This window comes from Paroedura picta, chromosome 1 (genome assembly GCF_049243985.1).
Source record: "Paroedura picta isolate Pp20150507F chromosome 1, Ppicta_v3.0, whole genome shotgun sequence".
NCBI lineage: Eukaryota > Metazoa > Chordata > Lepidosauria > Squamata > Gekkonidae > Paroedura > Paroedura picta.
The window spans coordinates 166340906-166361688 of record NC_135369.1 but is presented as its reverse complement, the minus strand read 5'-3'; positions in this window follow the sequence as shown (position 1 = coordinate 166361688).

The window sequence follows — 20783 nt, the reverse complement described above, 5'->3', positions numbered from 1 at the left end:
TTCCCCCTTATCTCCAAGATTTTGATATTTATTAAAACGTAACTAATATGTACTAAATATGTTGGTGGGTTTATTTGAATGCTATGTTACAGCAGATGTTTCATAACTCTTTTATTTTTTGAAGCCTACTTTGTCAAACAAAAATCCAAATTAAAAAAAAGTTTAACAAATGTAAAAAATAAACACATATATACACACACATACACACGTATACATTTGTTAACACCCAGCCATTCAAGAAGCCCTTCCAGGAAACCCGAGTTGACAAAGCCTGGCTTATCTGTTCCGCATGATATATTTCTGGTAAGCGCTTGGAGGAGGAACGTGTCTCATGCCTTAAGTGCCACTCAGCGCTTAACACTCACTCAGGGAGGCTGTCCCGCCCCTGAATGCCTCCTCCTCCAACCACTTTGCCTGTCTGTCCACCGGGCAGCCAATGGCCTTCTGTCCCCCACCCTGACCACCCCCTCCTCCTTCCACTTAACTCAGAGACTTGGAGGCTGCAGATCCCTGCAGTGTGAGAGCTGTCCCTGCCAGTCAGTTCCATAACAGCTGCCTGCAGCCCTTCCAAGCCCTGGGGGGAGGGAGAGGCCATCTGCGGAATCCCCCCCCCCCGCCAAATCTAGCTCCCGTTGTATTCCTGAATGCAACGGGCTTGGCCCCTAGTACTTTGAATAAAACTTTATTGGTCTTCAAGGTGCCCCTGGACTTCACAGCTACCCACCCACATCTATGCTAACATATCTAAATTAGTATATGAGAACAGCTCAGCAACCAGGAAGCTCCCTATTCAGAAACAGCAAGCAGGATGCAGGTTGAACCAGCATATGATCAAGTATCCCTAGGCTTTATACGATTCGGTAATGTACATGTCAAGGGGTTGAGCTGTTGTTCTCCTGGAACACATTCATGCTAGTGAAATTATTGTAGTTGTGTTGGGCCGCAATCCTCACCCAATTATTCCTAACACTAGGGGAACTGATTTATATGGGTTGAAAGCAACGTATCAAAGTGAAACATATTGCCCAGCAGAAGCTGCATTTCTTGAAACAAAACTTCTCTCTCGCTTCAGGTGTTTCTACAGTAAGGTAGCTCTGAGAAGTCAATTGGAGCATCAGAAGAATTTGGAAATGGAACAAACGCCCTTAGGACAAAACCTGTAGCTGAGACTTGCATGTCAAATAGGCATGGCCATTGCCACACAGAGAGCTATCGGGATACGGCATATTTGGCAGGTGTTCAAGCCCCAGAACTGTCAGCAACAGATGTATACAAAGATCTGGTTAATGACAGCGGTGCCTCTAGTAAAGTTTTAATGTGTGCGTGTATATGTATATGCAAATAATACAATACCTTCTGCAAACATAGACATTTTCCATTAATACAGAATTACTTGCTTTTATATCATGTAATGTCACTTAAGGCAGTGGTCCCCAACCCCTGGTCCGGAGACCGGTAGCGGTCCGTAGATCAGTCGGTACCGGGCTACAGCTCCTCCTCGTCCTCCTCCCTGGTTGCTGCCTCGGGGGCTGCCCTGCCACTCTGCCACCGGCTCACCTTTGGTGCTCTTCAGCGGCCGCCATGGCTGGGGCTCCCCCTTGGTGTGGCACTGCTCAACTGCTGGCAGTGCCCCCTAGTGGGTGGAGGGAAGTCAGGAGCGCAGCAGGAAAGCAAGCAGAGCAGGGGCTCAGGCGGTGGTGGCGACGTCCCTCGGCAAAAGACAATACCCTCCCCCAGGCTTCAGTAAAATTGTCAAGCATTGACAGGAGATAAAAAGGTTGGGGACCACTGACTTAAGGAATGACTGTCCAAACTATAGTCAACCAGTAATTCACATACTGCAGAGCAAACCGTATAGACTTCTGCTTTATATCCATTATATGGAAGTCATAGGAAATCCAAACTATTCTCCATCTTGACTATCAGAGACAGATAACAAATGGATTTGTTTCTGAAGCAGGTCTGCCAGCTCTGGGTTGGGAAATACCTGGAAACTGTGGAGGTTGAGTCAGGAGCGGGCAGGATTTGAGGCGGGGTGGGGGGACCTCAGAGTATAATGCTCTGAAATCTACCCTCCAAAGCTATTGTTTTCTCTGGGGGAACAGATCTCTGTTTGGTGTAGTGAGAGCCAGTTTGGTGTAGTGGTTAGGAGTGCAGACTTCTAATCTGGCGAGCTGGGTTCGGTTCTGCATTCCCCCACATGCAGCCAACTAGGTGACCTTGGGATGGCCACGGCACTGATAAAGCTGTTCTGACCGAGCAGTAATCTCAGGGCTCTCTCAGCCTCACCCACCTCACAGGGTCTCTGTTGTGGGGAGAGGAATGGGAAGGCGAATGTAAGCCGCTTTGAGACTCCTTTGGGTAGAGAAAAGCGGCATATAAGAACCAACTTTTCTTCTTCTACTTCTACAGATGAGCTGAAAAACCGAGTGATCCCCAGGTCCCACCTGGGAACTAGCATCTCTATTCTGAAGTTACGATGATTGCCTCAATTCCAGTCACCCAGAGGTGCTAGTTTACAGAAACCAGTAACTCTCCGAGGGGGTTCAAAAAGAAATGCGCTCATAAAGAAACCTTCCCACTTCCCTATAATTTCCCAAGGTACTTGCATGGGGCCAGAAGGAACTGTGAACTAGCCTTCCCCCCACCCACCCCTGTCAACACGATATGCAACTATTCTCAATAAGCATTAAGAACCAATTCCATCTTGCTTCCAATGGCCGGTGGATGCCCAGCCATAGCACTACAGTAGTCAGAGCTCACTTAAATGTATACCAAAGCTTTCCATGGGTTCTTCCGGCTCATGCAAGGTTGTGCTGCAATCCGCTCAGGTCTTCAAAGGTGCCGCTCGGTTTCTGTTTCGGAGCCTTCATGTGAAGTGTAAATGGCAGCGCAATGACCTTAAATCCCCTGCCAGCCTTGATAAGGTTAGGATCCCCCAGTGCTTTCCGACAGCTGATTAAGGATGCAGATGCACAGCTCACAGTGGATATGTTTGCTGTGGGAAACATTAACAGTGGGGAAGGCCATTGGCTGCATACAGGGTCCCTAATCCTGAGCGCCATTCCATCAGTGGGTCACAGGGGGTCAAGGGAGTGGCGGGCTATAAATCTAATAATAATAATAATAATAATAATAATAATAATAATAATAATAATAATAATAATAATAATAATAATAACAACAGCGACTTGCCTGCCCCCTAACATTACAAGCATGTAAATACGAGTTTTTAAAGGAAAAAAAAATACACATTAGTTTTATGGCTCTTAAAAATCATCTTGAAAACTATTCAACCACAATCAGGCCTTTTAAATAAAAATACAGAGGTGGCTACTTTAAGGAAACACTTGTCTAAACACAAAGGACACAAGTGAAAAAAAATGAACACATGCCTTAATGAAACCGCTACAGGTATGGAGAATGACATTATGCTTAATCCATGGACCTTTCAGGACAGATTTTTCTTTACAGAACCATCAAAAAAAAGATAAAAACCCTAATATTTTCAGCAGCCTTCAGAATGCATTCTTTGCTTGATGTGCCTTAAGACCATCCTATCATAATCAAACCCAAACCCCTCGAAGACTTCTACCGAAAAAAAAATCCATGGAATTTTAATCCTCAGGTCTTGAGCTGCATACATTTTCTTTGCTCAAACACTTATTTATGATGTGATTAATGAGTCTCCGGGACGAGTTGTGCTTTTCGGGCTCCGGTTTCCATTCACGGCTTAGGAGAACACCCGCAACATAAAAGGAAAACTCGACTGCGGCACCATTTCGAAGAACATCTGTCTTCGCTGCCCCAAACGTGCCCCTGTGCGGATGGTATTGTGAGCATTCATTGTATTGCTGAAGAGGGTATAAACTCTATAATGGATGGAGTTCATGGTGCATATTGTGGCTACATTTGAAATTATCCTGGGTTGTTTGATCAAATAATCTCTGGAAGACAGAGAAATAGGTAAGTGATGATGATGTTGTCCGTTCAGTCATGTCCAACCCTCGGCGATTCGCCATATGTTTCTGTCAATGACCGCTTCTCTTAGTTGGTCCATGGTCATCCCTGTATCGGCTTTGATCGTGTCGAGCCAGCAGATCCTTTGGCAACCATATTTCCTCTTGCCGCTGACCATGCCGAGCATTAATGATTTTTCTACCAAGTTTGATCGCATGATGCGTCCAAAGTAAGTGAATTTTAGCCGTAACATCTTGCCTTCTAATGACATAGTAGGTTTGCTCCTCTCTAAAACTATCATGTTGGTAACTTCGGCTGTCCACGGTATTCACAGCATTCGTCTCCAACACCATACCATCTAGGTAATAGGTATTAGATAATTTAGAAGAAGCTGGGGGAAGACAGGAGTGCGGTATATTTATTTATTTGGTTCTATACCGCCCCTCTAGGTGATCTCCGCCTCGGGGCAGTGAACAGCACAACCTGCGTTACATACATTAAAATCAGAATCCATTAAATGACATTTAAAAGCAGAGCTTAACAGCAGTTCCTATGTTAGGTTTCTGGATTCCCAGCACCTGCGACTAAAGTTACCGCCTCAGACCCCTTCCTGACTACATAATACTGGGGGAAGCCAGGGAGAAAGGCAGAGGGGGATATACTGGATAGATTTTGGGATTTGGACTGGGGTGGGGCTCAGCGGCAGAGCACCTGTTGGGCATGCAGAAGATCCCAAGTTCCGATCCCGGTGCTGCCCCTTAAAAGGATCAGGTGATGGGAAAAGCTTCTCAGCGTGAGATGCTACAGAGCCACTGCCGTTAGATTGGCCAATGCTGACTCTGAGAGGCCGATGAGCAGACTCAGGTTCAAGACTGCATCAGTTATGCATCAGGCTTGGCTCTATAACACTTACTGGATGGCCTTGTATAGCCCTTTCTAATGGGCAGGGTTCAAATCAATAAATGGCAGCACCTTTATGGCTTGGCAAGATGGGAAACTGCTTCAAAAGAAAAGAAACCATTTCAGACATCGAAGAATGTTAACTATAACAATATTTATCATCAACCCCAGAACTGTAAAACTAGATAGATAACTAAATCACAATGGCCATGAGCATCGCAACGTTAATGGAACAAAATCTTCAGTGTCCTTCAAAAAAAGGCACTCAGAACAGGACCAATCCTAACACACACTGAAAGAAGAAAGTCCAAACTTGACCATACAGAAGTGCACGGCTGCTGCATCTTACCTGCTGCTTCAGGAGTTGACTTGCTGCTGCTGCTGCTGCTCAGGAGTTCACTCCCTGGTTTGGGCCTGCAAAGGAATCAGCAGTTTCCCCTCAGTCATGCTCTGGGCCTTCTCTCTCCTGAGGCCAGACTGACTGAGGAGTGGGGCTTTTGCAACTAATATGTGAACAACTTAACTTACTGCTCATGCTCAGTAAGAGCCTCTTGTGGAGCAGAGTGGTAAGGCAGCGACATGCTGTCTGAAGCTGTCTGCCCATGAGGTTGGGAGTTCGATCCCAGCAGCCGGCTCAAAGTTGACTCAGCCTTCCATCCTTCGGTAAAATTGTACCCAGCTTGCTGGGGGGAAAACGGCAATGACTGAGGAGGGCACTGGCAAGGCCACCCTGTATTGATACCTTTACCTTTTTACCATGCTCAGTAAGTAACCTTTGGCTCCCTAGGCCTAAATCCTAAACTGTTTAATGGTAATTCTTAAAACAAAAATGACATGGGTTACACTTGGACAACTGACTACCCCAAGTGTGCTTTTAAAGAGCTTCAAAGATGGCAGGACGCACATTTGCTGGATAAATAGAAGCAAAACAGCTAGAAGAGGAGTAAGAGATTTTACATTGAGGTATCCCCCTTTTACGTTATGCTGTTTCTCACCAATCCCACCTGCATTCCATCAATGAATTGCCTTATAATTCATCTTATGAACCTTCAGAAAAGGGGGTGGGGGAAGTTCTGTGTTTAATTTATATTGTCCTGTCAGTTTGTTCTCACAGGGTAGGCTGCAAAATAAAATATAGCTCTGTTGTTTAAGCCTGAGTTATCTAAATCTCAGTGGTCCAGATTCCCTGGCTTAGTGCTCAGATTCAGCTTAGAATAAGGTGACCACATTTTAACATTGGTAAAGCGAGACACCGTAGACCGGGGGGGGGGGGGGGGGGACTTGATTAAAATGTGGTCTATTTGGAGCAACAAAAATTTTCATATAACGCATAGAACGCAAAAATAGTATTGTAATATATACTTTTTAATTTCAACATAAGTACAATTTGCCAGGTGCCCCCAGATGTCCCTCCAAAAGTGGGACGATCTGGTCACCTTAGCCTAGAAGAAGGTAGCTTCCGCCTTCACACTCCCACTCTAACCTTCTGTGACCCCCTCCTCAATTGTGACCCCCTCCTTCTGTGGGTATGACCCCTCCCCCAGGGAATTGTAGGGGGGAGTGGGAGCGTACATTGGAGGGGATTTCCTCCTGTACTAACAGAAATGTCATTCTTATGCTGTTATGTTAACAGAATGGCAATTTAAGATCTAACCTGTTATAGTCTTTGCTGGAATTGTCACTGGGTTAATCTTATACCAGCCATTTCAATTTATCTACCACTTTGAAGATTATAATGACAGAAGAATGAATGGGATACATAAATATTGCCAATAACTGAAATAAATGTACTCTGTCTTCTCTCCTGTCTGGCTTCTGCTCGGAAAAAGAAAACGTTCAAAAGTTAAATGTATGGTTGGGTTTTTGTTTTTGTTTTGTTTTGTTTTTGTCAAGCCCAGTTCCTGAATTACAAAAGGAATTTTCTCCATGCAATAAAATTCAGAAATCATTACGGAGCATTAATATGCAGTTAAAATTTTACTGATCTGAATTTAGCTTGTACCATATCGCTTTGTAAATATAACATATGCTCTAAATTTCCATCCATTAGGCGTAATCCGAAATCCTCCAATATGACACTTATGCTGGCTCCCTTGCTGTTTAGTTTCATTTTCCCAGGCAGTGGGAGCTCAGAGGGGCACCAAGAGGACCCTTGTCTCAGAACACATGGACCTGACCGAGAGGCTGTCCAACCCACATAGTTAGCTGATCTTTCTGGTGAATGTGATCATCCCAACTGACATTCCTATCCATTTCATACAGCACCAAAGGGCGGGGGGAGTACACTTACCACAAACACAAGAATAGGCAACATAGGACTATGGGTGCATAATCATGGTGACGCCAGATGGTTTGCAAGGCAAGAGACCTCCATAGGTGGTTGGCCATTGTGTGTCTTCCCACAACAATCCAGATTTCCTTGGCTGACCCCGCTTAACTTCTGAGATCTGATGAATTCAGGACATCCAGGGCAGGACAGGACGATAGAGAAAGGATAGCAAATAGAGACCATGAACACATGAGTGGTGGCTGAAATTGGGATGAGGGGGAGCCTGTAGAAAAAGTTATGCCTCATTTCTGTGGGCACATAAGTGTACATGTTTCTTGGCATGTTTGTATGTGTGAAAGACAGCAATCCTCCATGTGTGCGCAGAGCAAACACAGAACTTGAATTTATTTATTTTGCCATTTACATATCGTGCCTCTCCGATGTGCCATCTTGGGGTGGTTTACACAACTTGGGTGACGCAATAAAATCAATAAAACTGACATGTGATAAAATCAATTTTTTTAAAAAAGTATTGAAATCAGGGATAAAATAACTCACAACCTCAACCATAATGACTGAGGCAGATAATAATTCCATCCAGCAAGATCTTAAGTGTTGGGAGGTGTCGGAGGGGGGCATGTGGGAGGGAGGCCAAGGATTTTGATGTGGCCTCAACCATTAGCCCGGCGGAAGGACTCCATCTTACAGACCCTGTGGAACTGAGCAAGCTTGGACAGGGCCCTGATCTCAGTCGGGAGCTCATTCCACCAGGCAGGAGCCAAGGCCAAATCTGGGTCCAACATATATTTATATCACACCCAGGACCACATGGTGCATTTCCTGCAGGAAAACCGGCCTGCCGTGATGGCTTGATGACCTTAATTCTTGCTCTGTCTTGCCTAATCACCTCCTTAGTGTTCATTATTCCCCTCGTAATGCAGCCATCCCGTTTGGAGCCGTGTTTTTTCCACCGCAGATGACGCCTTCTTCTGCCTTTTGTCCTGTAAAGCTTTCAGAGAACTATTGGAAGTGCGGTAAAAAAAAAAAAAAAGAATTATTGTAATTAGTAACACAATATTCTAAATGCTCTAAGAATAATCAGATGGAAGTGGCTGGTTAACTGCATTATAGTAACATGATTATGGTAATGTGTTTCGGAAGCGATTCTCAATCATTTGATGCTAAGTACTTATAAACGGGAATAAAGATGTCTCATCAGTGGGGTTCTTCAAGGAACGGGGCAGGTGGTTTCTATTAAAGCAGGACTCACCCAGTCCTTTGATCCAAATTCTGAGTTGAACTCCCTTTCAAGTTTTAATGAGCTTGGTTAATTCTTCCAATCCCTGCAGCCATCTAGCACACCTCTGCTTTTTGGGAAACGAGAACCAAAAGACACACAAGAATGGCTCTCAGGGCATGCTGATAAAGCTGGGCCAGTCCCATATTTACGACCTTTTATGTGCTAATGAAGAATTCCTTGTCCACAATCAGCTGCAAATGGGATTGAAGTGGGGGTTCCACCCAACACGTAATACGGCATTATTCTTCCTTCCGAAACCTGGCAGTGCCTTTCTCTACAAGCAAGTTCCTATCAATATGGAAATATGCCCATTCAGAAAAGGTTCTGCCTCTTTTCCTATAACTTCCCAGCTGCTTCTGTTGCTCTTATTGAATTAATTTACTTCTTATTTATTCATGGTGTTGGCACCAAGGCGTTCGTACGTGGACCTTTCTCCTTTTAAGGGTGTGTGTGTGTGCTTAATTATTTTTTTTTGCACCACATGCACTTTGTGAGACTAAATTTCCTGGCAAAAGGCCTTAAATGCAGACATAAGGTAATGGCAAGAGATCAAATGTGATTCCTTTAAAAATAGTTTATAAACAAAATTACAGAACGAAATATTGTTTTACAAAAAACAATGAAAAACTGGCACAGGACACAGGCTGGACAAAAAACAGACTGTGCCCTCAATTAGAACTCCAGAAGAAGAAGAAGAAGAAGAGTTGATATTATACCTCACTTTTCATTATCCAATGAAGACTCAGTGTGGCTTACAGTCACCTTTCCTTCCTCTTCCCACCATCGACACCCTGTAGGTGGGGCTGAGAGAGCTCTGAGAGCACTGCTCTGCAAGGCCAGCTCTAACAGAACCGAGACTAGCACAAGCTGGATGAATCTGGTAAAGTGGGGAATCAAACCCAGTTCTCCAGATTAGAGGCTGCTGCTCTTAACCAGTACACCAAGCTGGCTCTATAGACAGTCTGTAGACAACCGGTAGATATTAATATAAAAATAATTGCAGAGGGCTAGCCCTAGTAGTCTGTTGTAGCAAAATAAAGCAAAAACCTAGTATTATAGATCTACTAGGAAACAATCTGATCCAGGTTGCATGGTCAGCTGACGAGCCATAGGTACCCATTGACTTGAGAACTGGACTGCATGCATGCAGAAAGCCAGGCTTCGGGGAGGACTTTGATGGCTCATCTCAGTCCGCGTATTGGAACACAACTTGACTAAACATAAGCTTCTTTAGTCACTCATCATTCAGTTGTGGGGAGGCTCCTTTCGTAGGTGTTTCCTACAAGTCTCCTGTCTCCCTGAAGGCACCTGCTTAGCATCATCTCTGTTGATGACTGCAGAGGTTTTTGGCAATGCACGAGATCTTGCTGGGGTTTTCTGGCCCTTAGCAGCCTGAGTCACTTGGTGTGAATGTCACTTTTTCAGTCTGTCACTTTTTCAGTATGGACTTTCCTGTTTGCCTTGTGCTTTGAGTCTTTCCTTGTCAAGTCAATCGCTTGACTCCTGACCCCCCCGAGCATATCTTCTCCAGAGAGCTACTGCTTGCTTGCAGTAAAGTGGTGTTCTGAAAGGTTGGGAATAAAAGAATGCACCTTGTGGGTCCAAGGAAAGATAGAGGGTGAGGCACGCTCAGCCATTTTTTCATAATCAGAACGGCTACAGTTTATTTTTGTGGCAGGCTCTAATTTGGAGAGCTGGGTTTGATTCCCCCCTCCTCCACATGCAGCCAGCTGCGTGACCTTGGGCTAGTTCTAGTCCTGTTAGAGCTGTTCCCACACCTCCCTCACAGGGTGTCTGTTGTGGGGAGAGGAGGGGAAGGCGATTGTAAGCTGCTTTGAGGCTCCTTGGGTAGTGAAAAGTGGGGAACCAAAAACCAACTCTTCTTCTAAACGGGATTACTAGGCAATTTACGCCTAGTTTTTACAGTTTTTACCGAAACCAGCGTACCTACGTACAATCTACCAGATGCACACTTCTAAACACCATCCTTCCTCCCTGAGAGGCAATGTGTGCCATTGACTTGGTGACTCCCAGGCAAGAGATCAACAGAGGTGGCTTGCCATTGACAAAAAACTCTACTGGTAAGAATGTCTAGGTGTTTGACTCTGTGGTCCTTAAGGAAGGGTGATGGCTGAAGTGGGGATGAAGTCAAGAGAAAGGTCCCGGTAAAGTACTTCAGGCAAGCCAAGGAAAAGAGGAGGGTGTCATTATCCCATCTATTGGTCTTATTGACGTATGGGGAGGGAAAGATCAGTGGAAGGGCACCCTCCTGGAAACACTAATATAGCCCGCATACTCCCGGGTCTTCCCAGAGGGTTCTGGCATTCAGCAAGAGTCTTTGGGTCTTTGCTAGACCCAAAGCAAACTCCCCCTCTCTCCACGGAGGGCTCTTGGCCCCAACAAAATAATCCAGAGGAATGAAACATTTTCATGAGGAGTCCTGGGCACAAAAACAAGCAAAGGGAGAGCTTTTTTTCCGCACTGTCGAAAATGGCCAAGCAAAGTCATGTAACCCACCACGAGCCAGGGTGCTGAGAGGGGCGGGTAACAAATTGAAATAATAATGGTGATGATGATGATGATTATGTGATTTTGGCTCATCCCTGAAATATGTTTCAACTTATTCCACATATTTTCAAGACTATATTTACAATCATTTCAAGGCATTTGGTTGAGGCCAGGGGGGGAGGGGGTTTGACCACATTTCGATCAGGGGTCCCACCCTAGCTGAGCATGCCTTTATTTTTTATTTATTTATCTTTACATTTCTATCCCGCCGCTCCCACAAGGGCTCGCGGCGGCTCACAATAAAACCCCAATACATAAAATCACAATGCCTAAAAACCCTAATAAAAACTTATCAAAACCAATAATTAAACGACATAAAACAATCCAAGCATGGCGATAAAAACGGGGGGGGGGAATAATTCCCCAACACTAACCTTGGGATGGATGGAGGCAGATGACCTCAGTCTGCCTAATGGCCCCGCTAGATTTCAAAAGCGGGGCAAGGCGGGGGGGGGCAGATGTACTCTTGCATGCCGGCCTCAGCCATAGAGGCCATAGACCTCAGCCATAGACCTGGCAAAAGAGCTCCATCTTACAGGCCCTGCACAATGCTGGAAGCTCCCGCAGGGCCCGCAGCTCTTCCAGGACTCATTCCACCAGGTGGGGGCCAGGACCAAGAAAGCCCTGGCCCTGGTCAAGGCCAGGCGCGCTTCCCGGGGGCCAGGAATGACCAACAAATTAGACCCCGCAGAGCGTAAAGCCCTGCGGGGGACATAGGGCGAGAGGCGGTCCTTAAGATCCCTTGTAACATAATAACAATTAGTGCTGAATTGTCTGGCTGGACTCTGTAGATTGTGGTGGGAGAGTTGTTCCCGCCATCTTGTGGGTTGCTATATGTACTGTTATTGTTTTAACGGGGTTTTTATGGGGTAATTGTTATGGTTTTTCATTGTTAGCCGCCTCAAGGTGACAAAAGTCGTGAGAGGTGGGATATAAATCCAAGAATAAATTAAAATAATTAAATAAATAACGAGGGGGGAAACTTTTCTTGTTTAAAAAAATGCCGAAATTCTCCAGATGCCAGTTATCTGCCCAATACCCCATGTGTCATTTGTGCGGTATTTGTACAGAACTGTGGAATGTGCTATGCGCCATCCTAGCGCACTGATCGGAATGTTCAAAAACGGTGTTAATGCCGTTTCAGAAACGGACGTGCAATCCCCCACAAGTTAAATTTAACACTGAAAACTCGCAGTATATTTAAATCTAACTATAGAGAGCTGAGCAAATACTGTGGAAAAGGTAAATACCCCATTGCAGTAAACGTTAATGACACACCATACACAGGCTGCAGTCTTTCACTTTTCATATATACCGCAGTGCCATGGAAAACTATTACAAAAAGTTATTCATGATTTAGGGGGGGGGGGGAAATCCACAGCATTTCCAAAAACATGCCAGAGCAGAAATGGCAGCTCTAGCTGTAATCCTTCAACAGGAGTAACACACCATCCGTTAATAAGTTAAGCTTACCAAATTCCAGTTACATCAGTTCGGCAAGGTACAACCCCTTGTTAAGCATCAGGCTCATGGAAAGAAGAAGGTGCTCTAAAACAGGGGTAGTCAACCTGCCATTTTGCTGGCAGGGGCTCATGGGAATTGTAGTCCATGAACATCTGGAGGGCCACAGGTTGACTACCCCTGCTCTAAAATGTTATGGTTTTTGTAGATGTTTGTTGAGTTGCAACACAAGGCAAGAGCTGCAGTCATAATTTGCGTCTAAGCAGCTTTGAAGATATTTGGGTTGTATCAATTATGTCCTTTATAGTCAGCCTTTCTCACTTGGATTCAAGATGAATTACACAGATGATACAAAGAACTGGACAGGGTAGTGCGGTTAGGAGTGCGGACTTGCTTTAGGATGCTTTGGGCTGATCCTGCGTTGGACTAGAGCAGGGGGTTGGACTAGATGGCCTGTATGGCCCCTTCCAACTCTATGATTCTATGACTTCTAATTTGGCGAGCCGGGTTTGATTCTGTACTCCCCCACATGCAGCCAGCTGGGTGACTTCGGGCTCGCCACAAGCTGTTCTGACCAAGCGGTAATATCAGGGCTCTCTCAGCCTCACCTCCCTCACAGGGTGTCTGTTAGGGGGAAAGGAAAGGGAGGGTGACTCTAAGCTGCTTTGAGACTCCTTCTGGTAGAGAAAAGTGGCATATAAGAACCAACTCTTCTTCAGTAATATCAGGGCTCTCTCAGCCTCACATCCATCACAGGGTGTCTGTTGTGGTAGAAGAAAGGGAAGGCGACTGTAAGCCACTTTGAGACTCCTTCTGGTAGAGAAAAGCGGCATATAAGAACCAACTCTTCTTCTTCTATTCAGGAAACAGATTCAGATTCTGAGTACCTTTATTGGCATAAAGGAAGCAGAACAATGGGTTTAGGTTGTAGAGCCACTCAGAAATCTAAGAACTGAAGCAAAGCATAGGTGTGTTAACATGATGCATTGAATTAGACAGACTCTACACAGTAGGGTGCTTGTTTCAGCAAGCACGTATCCTTGTGGTCGAGGGGGTGTATAAATGCTGGCGTGCTGACTGGCACACTGATGATTGGCTGCAGGAATTGATGCAATGCTTATGCTGAAAAAATGCTTGCCTTCAGTCCACTAGGCAATAGGACCCCACTTTGGTTCCCACTGACTCTTTAATCCCCAGCTTTGTAACTGTAAAGACCACCATGTTTTCCTTCGTTACTCAACAAAGGACCTGTGTTTGTGTCTCATTTTGGGCTGGCGAGACATTGGACTAACTGCTTTTTTGCAGATCCATGAAGGCAGGCTGCGGTTTCCCACCCGCCCCTCTGTCCCAGCAATTTGGCGCAACTTGAAAATCTGTTTTGCTCTCGATATCACCTTCACTGATCCTAAACAGACAGCAGGCCTAAATGGATCAACTCTGAATCCTATGTAGGTCCATTCAGTGGGGTTAATACACAGGAAAGTACTGTCAGGATTGCAGCCATCTGCAACCCTTGCCTGCACTAGAAGGCTCACATTCAACACACACACCAGTATTTTCAAATACACAATGTAAAGATATCAAAGGGGATCCCCCCCCTCTTTTGGAAAGCATGTAGAAAACATGATAAAAACATTTCTCACTATTCTAGTGACTGACCCCCCACTGTGTTTTATTGAAGTCTTTTTCTTGGACAAATGCCCCTTTAGCGTTCATTTCCACTCCCATCTTTGCGGATTAAGACAGAGGTAGTCAACCTGTGGTCCTCCAGATGTCCATGGACTACAATTCCCATGAGCCTGTGCCAGCGTTTGCTGGCAGGGGTTCATGGGAATTGTAGTCCATGAATATCTGGAGGACCACAGGTTGACTACGCCTGGATTAAGAGATTCCTTTTGTCCATCCTTTTTCAGTAACTCCCATTCCGCAAATGTGGAATAATGCACTTTTAATGTGTTTTTGCAGGTGTGAAACAGGAAAATCTGCATCTAATGTGCATTGAAAGTGCTTTATCCAATATGTATGGAACGGAGCAGTTTTTTTATACCACTTTACCAACTTTCACTCTTGTTTCCATCTGGTGAGCACAGTTAGCGTGAAGAGAATAAGATGCACTAATATAGATCAGAATTCAGCGCTAAGACTAGAACTTGCATAGTACCACGGGAACCTTACAGATGATTTCCACGGATGATTTCACGACGTGGCAGAATCCAACTCACAAAGGCGAGGTCTTGTCCAAATACTAACCGGTGCATTTCACCCCTTGACTTCAAGGAGAAGGATGCTGACTTCAGCAATTTCATGGTTAAGTGACTTCTTGATCTGCAATGGTTTGTGTCTGCAAGTAGGATTAAGCAAATATTCCAGAAGAAGTTGTTTTTAATACCCCACTTTTCACTATCCAAATGAGTCTTACAATCACCTTCCCTGCCTCTCTCCAGAACAGACGTCCCATGAGGTAGGTAGGGCTGAGCGAGCTCTGACAGAACTGTTCTCCCTGTTGGATGTCCAGTACATAAAATATACCTTCAGTGCAGTTGCATTAAAAAAAAAATTTTTTTTGCAAGGACACAGACATCCTATTTCAACAAACTCTTGGTGAGCTGATAGATGATTCACTTATCTCGGGTTTTCGACTGCTAGAGACCTTTGGATGGTGGGGATAAAGGAAGGTGGGGAGATGGCCAAAAAACTGAATGAATTCATCACTTCTGTTTTCACTGTGGGAAATGTAGAGTATGTACCCATGCTGAACAGGTTGCCAGCTTCTGGGTGGTGCCTTATTCCTAATGACTTTCTTCCCCATGTCAACCCCCCTCTTTCCAGTCCCTGCCCCCATATCTTGAGAGGCAGCTTGGCACAGTGATTAATCCGGAAAGCCAGGTTTGATTCCCCACTCCTCCTCCACATGCAGCCAGTTGAGTGACCTTGGGCTAGTCACAGTCCTGTTAGAGCTGCTTTCATAGAGCAGTTCTGTCAGAACTCTCTCAGCCCCACCTTCCTCACAGGATGTCTGTTGTGGGGAGAAGAAGGGAAGGCAATTGTAAGTTGCTTTTGAGACTCATTTGGGTAATGAAAAATAGGGTGTAAAAACCAACTATTCTTTTTCTTTAGGAATTGCTTTTTCTTCTTCAGGAATCTCCCAATCTAGAGGTGGCAACCCTAAGTTGGAGCAGTTTTTTTTTTTTTAAAGGCATTTGAGGCACTGGGTCAAATTGAGGAGAAGAGAGATGAAGTTCTGTGATTACTATGGCAACTGAAAGCTAGGTCCATACACCTATGGATTCTTGAAGAAGAAGAGTTTGTTCTTATGTGCCAGCCAGAAATAAGCAGCTGAAGACCTACAAGTAATGCTGAAGGTGCTCCTTCTCTCTAAGCCCTCCACCCATCCCGAAAAAATCTCTCCCTCCAAATAGCTATGCATGTCTCCCTCTCTCTTTCACCGACTGCCTAATAGGCTGCCTAAGGAGTTGGTGAGCTCCCCCTCACTGGCAGTCTTCAAGCAAAGGTTGGATACACACTTTTCTTGGATGCTTTAGGGTGCTTAGGGCTGATCCTGCGTAGAGCAGGGGGTTGGACTAGATGGCCTGTATGGCCCCTTCCAACTCTATGATTCTGTGATTCTATGATTCTATGGTAATCATTGGAGTAGCCACAAAAACCAAAACACAACCCTCCCGAGCCCCATCTATGCTGGAAGAGAGATTTTTGTGCACTGCACATGGTCACATGCATGTGCTGAAGGAAGAAACTCTGCCCCCAAAATAGCCCATGAACACATACAGAGGGGTAAGACCCATATGTGGTTGTGTGCAGTCGTCAGGGGCCTGGCAATACGAGCCCCAGTTCGTGATTCACAAACGACTCCATTTCGGGTGACGACGGAGACCCATGGGTTGACTCGTGCCCATCTCTAATACAAATGCAATTAGAATAATAAAATCATAGAATCATAGCCTATTCCACTGCTGAACTACTCTGACTGTGAAATAATTAATAATAATAAACAAATTAATAAATAAACAAATAATTGATAAAATAAACAAATAAATAAAAAGGCTGGTGATAAAAACCAATTGTTGGAAAATATAAGCGATTTATTCTTAGAGCTGAAAGATATTTAAAAACCATAAAAGAATATCAGTTTGACACACAACTAACATCTCAGTGAGTACTCAGTTGAAGAGGGATGTAGACAAACTGGAGCGTGTCCAGAGGAGAGCAACAAAGATGGTGAGGGGTTTGGAGACCAAGACGTATGAGGAAAGGTTGGGGGAGCTTGGTCTGTTTAGCCTGGAGAGGAGAGGACTGAGTATTTAAAAGGGTGCCATATGGAGGATAGAGCAGAATTGTTCTCTCTTGCTCCAGAGGGACAGACCAGAACCAATGGGATGAAATTAATGCAAAAGAAATTCTGTCTAAACGTCTGGAAGAAGTTCCTGACAGAACGGTTTCTCAGTGGAACAGGCTTCCTTGGGAGGTAGTGGGTTCTCCATCTTTGGAACTGTTTAAACAGAGGCTGGATAGCCATCTGACGGAGAGGCTTATTCTGTGAAGGCTCAAGGGGGTGGCAGGTTACACTGGATGAGCGATCGGGATGTGAGTGTCCTGCATAGTTGACCCATGAGGTCCCTTCCAACTCTATGATTCTATAATTCTACCTCAGTCATACCAGTAAAGCACAATCTCTCACAGGTTCTGACACTATCTATTAAAATTTAAATGGCTTGTTGAAATTAGTGACAATTCTTAGGTCCATTCCGCACGACTTCAATGTTGCAAAAGGCTTGCAAATTGTAAACACTACTAATTTGCAGTTCCGCAAAACGTCGCACACAATCTGCCACACTCCTGAAACAGTCCCCCAAAAAGCGATTCGTTGTAGCGCTTAAAGGGAAATCCAGAAAAGTGGATTCACCCTCCGAAAAGTGCTACACTCTTGCAAACACTAGCAAAAAAGACCTGTGCGTTCCCATTGTTGCAGTTCCAGCAAAGTCCCTCCCCCTGGCTCTCTCCTCCGAACTTCCAGTGAAGCGATTGCCATTTTTTTTTCTCGGAGCGAGCAGAAAGCAACGAACCGGCAAGCCTTCATTCACCCAGTGAGGCTTCTACGGCTACAGTCCCTCCACAGAAGTCCTTTAAAGCTCCCCTAAGTCACCAAGAACAACACAGTCCCGTTTGCAAGTTCCCTTTATTTTCGGCCGAAAATCGCACCCGTGCGGGGGGGGATTTTTTCACTCGGGGGTGCATGGCAACAATGAATCGCCAGCTCACATGCCAGCTGCCAGCTAGATGGGTCTCTCCGTTGCAACGTATTAACGCATATGCGTCGCAATGTGTTTTTTTTTAACTTTTCTTAAAGGGAAAGGGGCTTTCCTGGAGCATGATAACAACTGCCCATTGGCTGTTCGTTTGACTGACGGACAGGGGGCGGGACAAAGCACGGGAAAAATCGCTTCCTGTCCAGCGATTTTTGCAAGACCGGAAACCTGTGGGAAACGAATGAAACGCTACTGGATTCCACTAAAAAAGCAGGTATGTGTAACGCCGGGATTGCACTTTTAAAAATAGCGTTTCCACTTTGTATGACCAATTGGCAACATTGGTCCTTGTGCGGAATCAGCCTTAATATATTGTAAGTTCCCTGTGGGAAGACAGGCACATCTTGTAGGCAAATTTCACACATGGCACTGGAAAAGGTGCTTCAGCCAAACAAAGCAATATTCTGACCAGCTTTTAAAAAGAACATCAGTGACATCCACAGACAACTGGCATCCACAGACAACTGGCATTCCTTAGCCCTTTCTTATGTCAACTGCTAGGGTCAGCTTGGCGTACTGGTTAAAAACAGGGGCCTCTAATCTTGAGAACCAGGTTTCATTCCCCACTCCTTCTCCAGCTGGGTGACTGACCTCCCTTAGTCTCATCTACCTCACAAGGTGTCTCTTGTGGGGAGAGGGAGGGTATGAGATGGTAAGCTGCCTTGAGACTCTTTTGGGGAGTAAAAAGTGAGGCACACACAAAAAAATCCCACTTTTTCTCATTATGTGTGTAGTTAAAGATGAGATATGTAAAAATATTTTTAAAAATACCTCTCCTCAGCCCATGCTAATTCGATCATATTATGTACGGGATGGAGGAAGAACAATTACAGATTGAGTGTATATGTGTGTGTGGTAGAGCATGGATTAACATCTGCTTCTTGTGCAATACATTGCATCAATTTTCATCTACTCAGGCCCCACTATGGACAAGCTCTAATTGAGCAGGAGTTTCACCTGACCCACCCCCAATTTCACCTGACTCCAAAGAGAGCCCAACTAACCAATTAGCCAAAAAAAATCACAATGAAATTGTAAATTAGTTGGTGGAAATAATAACTGAGCATTCATTCCAGGTATGCTCCCCCAAATACTTTTTTAAAAATTCTCTTCCTACCCCGCCTGCGCACATAATGCTACTGAATGGTGCTGATGAGCTCTGGGCTGTTTCTTTTTTTTAAATGAGATAAAAGGAAAGAAAAAAAATCAAGAAATAAGCCCACCTATATTAAACTCCTTAAAAAAAAAGGAAAAAGGGACAGATGCAAAGTTTAAACAGTTTAACAAAGACCAGGCCACTCTGTGCTTTCTGTGCCTCAGTGTGAGAACTTCAATGTCCCGATACCTCTTAAAGTATTTGATGGGAGACTAATAGCCTGACAGGCTAACACTTCACTTCCTTCCAATTAGGAGACTTTAACATCAAAGCCAAGGTCCTCCACTCAACAAGGGCTTACTTGAATGAATTATATGAGAGAATAAGTCCAGTGGTTTCTTGCTCCTTTTCTTCCCTCCCCTGTGGAAGGGTAGTTCGGCCTAAGCTTTAATAAGATGTTGGAGGTCAAAAGGGTTAGGTCCCTCACTGTGAGCACTAGGAAACTGCCAGAGTGTTTCAATATGTGTGGTGTATGTAATGTAATCGGGCAAAGCAGAAACCTCTGTTAACAGAATGCCAAGCTGGTGACTCCCTTTTAGAGAGCTTCTGTGTTGTTAAAAGCAAAGAGCATGGGAGGTTTTTAGAGGCTCGTAGACCTTACCTGTTGCCTTTTCAGTATGCTAAAAAGAGAACACATTTGGAGGCTAAATTAAGAAAACTCCAGTGGTAAGAGAATAAGGTAAAATGACCCAGCTAAACTATTGTACAGTTGAGGCTAGAACTATCAAACAGAAGAACAAGCCTTGCTAAAGAATAATCTGCATGGCTTTTGTAAATGAAGCTTGGTCTCACAAAACAAGTTGGTCCCTTCAAACTGGGAGAGCAAGAAACAAAATGACAGATGAGACTACAGGCCCTGGAACAACAACATAATCTTCACATATAATTTCATAAGTAAATTGGTGGTCTCTAATTGCATGTAGATAGGAAAGAGATCTCATAGAAACAGAAATTTCGGCTCTCTGATATAAGAATTGGCCTAATATAGGTCAATTGGTTTTAGTCATACTTGTGTAATATAGTCTCTACTAGTAATCAAGCCCGCTGCAGCTAAATGCAGCGGGCGCTAGGGACTCACTGTGGGTGGGGGCTCCCTCGGCGGCGTTCTTCCGGCGGCGGCGGCGGTCCGATGGGGCGGTGGCTGCCCTGGGTGGCGTTCTTCAGCAGCAGCGGCCCGATGCAGGGAGCCCCCGGCTGCCGCGCTTCGCCCCAGGTGGCGTTCTTCAGCGGCGGCGGGCTGACGCGGCAAGAGGCGCGTCGCGCCTCTCGCCGCGTCAGGCCGCCTGGTAGGGAGCCCCCAGCAGCCGCGCTCCGCGCGACTGCCGGGGGTTCCCTCGGGCGGTGGCCTGACGCGGTGAGAGGCGCTTTGCGCGTGGCTCGCAGTTGCTGAGGCTGGGATTCGGAGGGACCAATGGGCAGGTGCTTCGCACCTGCCGATTGGTCCCTCCGATTGTCTGTCGTGAGGAAGGGTCCAATCCGGACCCTTCCTCATCACGGACAAATCCCACCTCGGCAGCCCTTAACCATTTATGTAGTCCGTGGCGCCCGTGGCGCCACGGGCGGTTTAAAGATAATGTATAGGAAAAGAATGAATAAATCAATCCTGATAAAACAGAAATAATGGGGAATTTTAAATCAGATTGGAAAATGCCTTAAAAGACTGAGTTTGTAGTTTAGGGGTCCTGATAGATACAACTTTGTACTTGTCTTTCCTGATACTGACTCTGCTTCAGAGAACATTTTTTTCAAGTTATTGTTTTTATTTTCATGTAACTAAATATATATCCCACATCTCTTCCTTCAAAAGGCCCGCGAAGGCAGCTAACAAATATATATATAATAAAA